Raw genomic sequence first — 8230 nt, 5'->3', positions numbered from 1 at the left:
CGTCATACTGGATGATTCTTAACATGCCTGCACCTAAAGCGCCTCATCTGCAATGGTGAAATGATAATTCGTACCTGTGTGACCCTCGTGAGGATTAAAGGATGCTTCCATAGGTCAGGGGTGCAGGTGATGGAGGCCGGTAGGTTCTCAACTGGCAGCTACCACTTCACTCCTTTAACTCCCCATCCCCACACCCAAACATTAGTTCTTTGAAGATAACATGGCCACTTCATAAACCCTAATTCAGATCATAACATTTAAAGCTTAATTGACACAGGCCCACCACCCCCTTTCTAACTCTACAATCCTGAAATTTTCGCAAGACCTTCTCTGGAGACTAAGGCGATCCAGTTGTTGGCAGGCTGCCACTCAGAGGTTTAGGCACAGGGAATGTTCAGGAAGCCCCTAACCAGGTAAGCCTCATACGGAGGGCCCTCCTGGACCTTTCCTGTGGCCCTCCCAGCTCACCTGGAGCAGACGGATCAGTGACCCTGCCCAAGGGTTTCGCAGGACTCACCAAGCACCGGCGAGGAAGGACTCGGACCCCAACCCACCAAGTGCTCGGTTTCCTGCCTGGGGCTCAGCCTGTGCGGGGGTTGGCGAGTCCTCCGGAAGTGGGAGGGGAGGACCTGCGCATGCTCTGTGACCCTGGGTGCAGGGACAGTGTGAAGCTTATGAGAGCTGGGGCGACCTTCTCCATGATCAGGGCCTAGTTGGCCCCAACTGGCATTTAATTCCCCTGGCTATCTTTTCAGATTCTTACCATTTTTTATTTATATGAGCAAACTTGAGGGTCCAAGTGAGGCTGCAAATTGGTTAAAAACTTCACCAGCACAGCGTCCCCTCCCAGATGGTGAGGGAGGGGAGCGCTTTGCAGGGTCAAGTGCTTCCCATACCCTGGGGTCCTTGTTTATATGTTACTCATAACCAATTTATGTAGGCACCCTGTAAGTCCTTTCTCCTTTGCAGCTTTTCCGAACAACAGGGGTTTCACTGTGTTGGCCACGCTGATCTCAAACTCCTGGGCTCAAGTGATCCACCTGCCTCAGGCTCCCAAAGTGCTGGGATTACTTACAGGAGTAAGTCACCATGCCCAGCCTTTATATTATGTATTTTAAATTGAAACTATGCAGCTGGGTATGGTGGTTTCTTTCTCTGTCACAGTACGTGGCATTAAAAATTACATAAGATACCCAAATGATTATAAACCTTTCTAATATAAAGACACATATATATGTATATCTAATGCAGCACTATTGACAAGAGCAAAGACTTGGAACCAACCCAAATGCCCATCAGTGATAGACTGGAAGAAGAAAATGTGGAACATTTACACCATGGAATAGTATGCAGTCATAAAAAAGAATGAGATCATGTCATTTGCAGGGACACGGAAGAAGCTGAGAATCATCATTCTCAGTAAACTAATACAGGACAGAAAACCAAACACTGCATGTTCTCATTCATATAAGTGGAAGTTGAACAATGAGAATACATGGACACAGGGAGGAGCAACACACACGAGGGCCTGTTGGGGTTTGGGCAGGAGGGGATGGAAAGCATTAGGACAAATACTGAATGCATGAGGGGATTATAACCTAGACGATGGGTTGACAGGTGTAGCAAAACACCATGGCACATAGATACCTATGTAACAGATTTGCACATTCTGCACATGTATCCCAGAAAAAAAAATACTTAAGAGACCAGGCACGGTGACCGATGCCTGTAGTCCCAGCACTTTGGGAGGCCGAGGTGGGTGATCTCTTGAGGTCCCAAGTAGATAGATAGATAGATAAATAAATAAATACTTAATATAAGAACCCCATCAATATGAAACTGAATCCTGCAAGGCTGACTATACCTCACTGGGTACAGGATAATTTAACAGGATAGGGTCCACCTGCTAGATGCTAATTAACCTGAAAAGATATAATTTAATTCTTCTTCTTTTTTTTTTTAAGATGGGGTTTCACCCTGATGGTCAGGCTTGTCTTGAACTCCTGACCTCAGGTGATCCACCCACCTCGGCCTCCAAAAGTGCTAGGATTACAGGCGTGAGCCACCACGCCCGGCCCGTAATTTAATTATTCTTCTGGACCAGTTGCTCTTAAGAATTTTCTTCTTCCCTATAAGAAGAGTTCAGAAGCAAATCTGGCTTTCACCCTTACTCCTCCACTGAGACTGTGCCAAGTTTATCAATCATCAGCCAAGGAATATTTTCATGCCTGTCACATTCTAAGATGCTTTGTAGCCATGCTCTGTGTCTGTTCCATCTGGATATAGCAGATTACTCTCCTTCTTTCTGTCCATATATATGTGTGTGTGTGTGTGTGTGTATATATATGTGTGTATATATACGTGTGTGTGTGTGTGTGTGTATATATATATGTAAAGGTCTGCAAGGACACATGACAGACTTTTTGCAGGTAGTTTGAAATATGTATGTATGTGTATATGTGTGTGTGTAAACATATGTGTGCCTGTGTAATTCTGCAGATTGAAGGAAGAAAGTAAAGAATGGTGGTGAAGGCTTCACTTTAGAACCAGGCTTCCAGGAGTTCAAATCCATGCTCTGTCCTCTTCCATCTGTGTGACCTTAGCCGTTACCTTTTCTGCCTTTCTCATCCAGTTAAATAAAAAGGAAGGATGGGGCAATAATAGTTCCACTTACTTTTTGGATTTAGGAGGACTAAATGAGTTTTCATGAGTTAAAGCACTTTGAATAGGGTCACATATGGTAAATATAGTGTAAAAAATATATAAAACATACATTTTGTAAATATAAATACATGCCAATTATCTATACATTCGTTTGAAAAAGTTTTTTTTTCTTTTTCTCCTGTTTCTCTCTGAAGACAGAAGTAAGATTATACAGGGAAGTGGTCAGGTGAGGTGCTCATGCGTATAATCCCAGCAATTTGGGAGGCCAAGTTGGACAGATCACCTGAGGTCAGGAGTTTCGGACCAGCCTGGCCAACATGGCAAAACTCTATCTCTTCTAAAAATACAAACATCAGCCAGGTGTGGTGGCAGGTGCCTGTAATCACAGGTACTTGGGAGGCTGAGGCTGGAGAATCACTTCAGCCCAGGAGGTGGAGGTTGCATTGAACCGAGATTAGGCCACTGCACTGTAGCCTGGGCAACAAGAACAAAATTCTATCTCAAAAAATTTATTAATAATAATAATTTTCAACTGTTATTTTAATTTTTATCTCTTCTATTTTGTCAGTGTTCATAAATTTTGATTTTTTTTTTTTGAGACAGTTTCATTCTTGTTGCCCAGGCTGGGGAGCAACGGTATGATCTCATCTGACTGCAACCTCTACCTCCTGGGTTCAAGAGATTCTCCTGCCTTGCCTTAGCCTCCTAAGTAGCTGGAATTACAGGTTCCCACCACCACACCTAGTCAATTTTTGTATTTTTAGTATAGATGGAATTTCTCCATGTTGGTCAGGCTGGTCTTGAACTCCTGACCTCGTGATCTACCCAACTTGGCCTCCCAAAGGGCTAGGATTAGAGGTGTGAGCGACTGCACCCAGCTGGATCATTTGTTATTTGATATGCAAATGCCTTTTAGATGTAACATCTGTTTTGTCTGATGACCACTGCTCTCTTTTGGCTTCTGTTTCCATGAAATACCTTTTTCACTCATTCACTTTCATCCTGTTTATGTCTTTGGATTCAAAGTGAATTTCCCTTAGACCATATACATGTGGATCATTTTAGACTTAATTCTGCCAATCTGCCTATGAATAAAGAATTTAAGTCATTTACATTTAAAATAATAACTGATAAGAAGGGATTTACTTTTGTCATTTTACTATTTGTTTTCTAAAAGCTGCGTAGCATTTTTGTTTCTCATTATTTCCATGCATAGCTGATGCTAAAATAAAGGCTAAAATTGACTGACATTAATGGCAATTTATCCTCCAAGACTTCCCCTGGAATCTGCAAGCCTTAAAGACTGCAGAGGCCAGGTGCGGAGGCTCATGCCTGTAATCCCAGCACTTTGGGAGGCCGAAGCCTGAGGATCACAAGGTCAGTCATTCAAGACCAGCCTGTCGAATATGGTGAAACCATGTTTCTACTAAAAATACAAAACAAAAATTAGCCAGGTGTGTTGGTGCATGCATGTAATACCAGCTACTCGGCAGGCTGAGGCAGGAGAACTGCTTGAACCTGGTAAGAAGGGGTAGCAATGAGCCGAGATAGCGCCACTGCACTCAATCTGGGTGATGACAGAGGGAGACCTTGTCTCAAAAAAAAAAAAAACACCACTCCCGAGTTCAAAACAGTTTTATCGGTGAGATTTTGTTAGTGCACTTTATGTTTAAGTAGGGAAAAAGGTTCTTGGTTTTCTTACTTCTCTTTCTTCCAAGAATTCTTCCCTGTTGCTTATTTCAATGTGTAAAACCGTACTTATGAGTTGTTATGGTGAAAACCCATCTCTACTAAAAATACAAAAATTATCCGGGCATGATGACAGGCACTGAATGTGTGTGCTGCCCCAAAATTAATATATTTTTGAAAATTCATGTTTAAACCCTAATTCTTAGGGCTCACATTCTTACATTCAAAATAATTTTTTAATTCAATATATTCTTAAATTCAAATTTTCTTTACATTCTTAAATTCAAAATTCATATGTTTAAGTCCTAATCTGAACTTAATGACTTCCCAAAAGTGTCACCTTTATATTTTGCACAGTGAAAAAATATAAAGATGGCGCCTTTGTGGAGGTCATTAGGTTTAGATGAGTTCATGAGGGTGGGGCTCCCATGATGGGATTAGTGGCTTTATCAGAAGAGGAAGAGAGACCTGAGCTCTTTCTGTGAACACAAGTAAGAGAGAAAAGGCATCAGAATGAAACCTATCATGCTGGCACTTTGATCTTGGACTTCCTAGTGTCCATAATATGGAGAAATAAATTTCTAGTTTTTAGGCCACCCAATGATGGTGTCTTGTTATGGTAGCCAAAACAGTCTAAATCATGATAAATCAGGTTTGCTGAATTTTGTAAGCTTTTATCGTGAATTATTGAACCTGAAGGTAGTCTTTAGGACCTCCTGAACTTGTAGTGGTGATTAGCAAGATTTTTTTCAGCTGGATGTGGTGGCTCAGGTCTATAATTCCAGTACTTTGGGAAGTCAAGGCAGGTGGATCACCTGACGGCAGGAGTTTGAGAGCAGCCTGACCAACATGGTGAGACCCTGTCTCTAATAAAAATACAAAAATTAGCCATTTATGGTGGCAAGTGCCTGTAATTCCAGCTACTCAAGAGGCTGACGTGAGAGAATTGCTTGAACCTGAGAGGCAGAGATTGCAGTGAGCCAAGATCACACCACTTCACTCCAGCCAGGGCAACAGAGCGAGACTCCATCTCAAAAAAAAGAAAGAAAGAAAGAAAGACAGACAGACAGATTTTGTTTTCTGCAATGCTAGTCTGAGAGTGTGCAGAAGAGATTATACAGTTTGCATAATATTCTAAGTGTGGGTGTACAGTGAATTACTTCAATTGTTGGATTGTTAAAAAAATTACAGGTTTTTTACCATTGTATGTAATATTATGGTGAAATCTGACACATATGTATTTTTAAATTACATTTTTCATAACACATCATGAGACCTACCCATTCAACTAGGCTTCAAGTGTATAATATCCTATACTTGGTCATAGGTACAATGTTGTACAGAAGGTCTGTAGAGCTTATTTATCTTGTTTATCTAAAATGGAATGCTTGTTGATTAGTAACTTTCCATTTCTACTACTCCCAACCCTTGGCAAACACCATTCCCCTCAGATTTTGTGAATTTAACTCTTTTAGATATCCCATACAAGTGGAAACATGCAGTATTTCTTTTTTCTGTGACTGGCTTTATTGCCCTATTCTAATGACCTTAAGATTCCTCCATGTTCTCACATATTACACAGTTTTCTTCTATTTTAAGGCTGAATACTATTCCATTATATGTATCTGTCATATTTTCTTTATCCACTCATCTTCAACGGAAAATTAGATTGTTCATACATCTTAGATACTGTGCTGTGTTGCAATAAACATGAAAGTCCTAATATCTCTTCAAGATCCTAATTTTACTTCTTTTGTATAAATATTCAGAAGCGAGATTGCTGGATTATATGGTAGTTGATAGCAGCTGCACAATTTTTCTTTCCCATTGAAAGTGTGCAAGGGTTAAAATGTTTCCATGTTATTACCAACACTTGTTGTTTTTTGTTTTTTATTTGATAGTAGCCATCCTGACAGGTGTGAGGTATTATCTTAGATTGTTTTGATTCGAATATTCCTGATGATTAGTGATTTGTGGCTTCTTTCATATGCCTATTGGCCATGTGTATATTTCCTTTGGGCACAATGTCTATTAAAGTCTTTTGTCCATTTGAAATTGAGATTTTAGATTTTTTTTTGAACTACCTAGTTGTAGAAGTTTGTTAATATGTATTTTGGATATTACACACTTTTTGAGACATACGGTTTGCAAGTATTTTCTTTGAATTCATAGATGGGATTTTCGCTCTGCTCTTTTTTCCTTTGTTGTGTAGAAACGATTTAGTTTGAGGTAGTCCCACTTGTTTATTTTTGTTTTCATTGCCTGTGTTTTTATCCTTAAAATCATTGTCAAGACCAATATCATGAAGCTTTTCACCATTGTTTTCTTTGGTAGGAGTTTTACAGTCTTGGGTCTTATATTTAAAGTGTTTAATCCATTTTGAGTAAATGTGTATGTGGTAGAAGACAAGGGCTCAATTTCAAGCTTTTGCATGTGGATATCCTGTTTTCTCAACACCGTTTATTGAAGACACAAACCTTTTCCAATTACGTAGTCCTCACACCCTTGTCAAAAATCAGTTGAATATATGTGCATGAACTTATTTCTTCTAGGCTTACTATCCTGTTTTATTGGTCAACATGTCTGCCTGTATTCCAGTCCCATAATATTTTGATTACTGTGGTTTTGTCATATATTGTCATATCTGGAATTGTGATACCTCCAGCTTTGTTTTTCTGTCTCAAGACTGACTTGGTTATTTACGTTTTTTGTGGTTAGTTCCATGTAAATTTTGAGGTTTTTTTTCTATTTTTGTAAAACTGTTATTAGGATTTTGATAGAAATTGTACTGAATCTGTAGATTACTTTGGGTAGTATGGACATTTTAACAAGAGTAATTCTTCCACTCCATGAACATGAAATATATTTCCACTTTTTTGTGATCCTTGTGTAAATTTTTTTTAAATAATATAAAATGGGAGTCTTCACGAATTTGCATGTCATCCTTGTGCAGCCGCCATGCTAATCTTCTCTGTATCATTCCAGTTTTAGTATATATGCTGCTGAAGTGAGCACTACTTGTGTAAATTTTTTAATCAATATTTTGTAGTTTTCATTTTACAAATGTTTCACCTCCTTAAGTTTACTTCTAAATATTTTATTTGTTATGATAGTAATATAAATGGAATTGTTTTTCTAATTTACTTTTCACATAGTTAGTATACAGAAATGCAACTGATTTTTGTATGTTGATATTGTGTCCTCAACATGATTAAATTTATTTATTAGTTCTAATAGACTTCTTAAAATATCTTCAGAGTTCTTTAATATATAATATAACCTTCAAACAAGGACAATTTTTCTGCTTTCTTTCTGATTTGCATGCCTTTTGTTACTTTTGTCTTGCTTAATTGCACTGATTAGACCTTCCAGTACTATACTGAACAGCAGTGGTGAGTGGGCATTCTTGTCTTCTTCTGAATCTTAGAGAAAAGCTTTCAATTTCCCACCATTGAGTATGATGTATATTTTTTCTATATATAGGTCTTTTAGAGTTGCTATCATAAAATGTGTATTGAATTTTGTCAGATGTTTCTGCATCAATTGAGATGACCTTTTTTTTTTTAGTCTATGAAAGCAGTGTATCACGTGATTTGTCATATGTTGAATCACTTTGAGAATAAATCCCACTTAATCATAGCAGATGATCCTTTTAATATAGTGTTAGATTTGGTTCCATAGTAGTTTGTTGAGGATTTTTGCATCTGTGTTTTTCAGGAATATTGGCCTGTAGTTCTTTTTTTTTTATTTTTTTTTTTTTGATGCCTTTGTCTTGATTTGTTATAAGTGCAGCACTGGCCTCGTAAAAGGAGTTAGAATATTGCCCTCTCTTCCAATTTTTTTTTTTTTTTTTTTTTTTTTTTTTTTTTTTTTTTTT

The 8230-nt window shown here is 38.5% G+C and overlaps 1 non-coding gene across 1 annotated transcript; it reads right to left on the bottom strand.

The window, feature by feature from the left end:
• Positions 1-7261: 7261 nt before the first annotated feature.
• On the bottom strand, positions 7262-7368 carry LOC135277838 (U6 spliceosomal RNA). The gene has a single exon (XR_010345419.1). It is a non-coding gene; the product is annotated as a U6 spliceosomal RNA (small nuclear RNA).
• Between the last annotated feature and the right edge of the window lie 862 nt (positions 7369-8230).

Source organism: Aotus nancymaae, unplaced genomic scaffold, assembly GCF_030222135.1.
Source record: "Aotus nancymaae isolate 86718 unplaced genomic scaffold, 86718_ANA_hifiasm-v0.15.2.pri h1tg000033l, whole genome shotgun sequence".
NCBI classification, from domain to species: domain Eukaryota; kingdom Metazoa; phylum Chordata; class Mammalia; order Primates; family Aotidae; genus Aotus; species Aotus nancymaae.
This window is presented reverse-complemented; position numbering and strand designations above follow the sequence as displayed.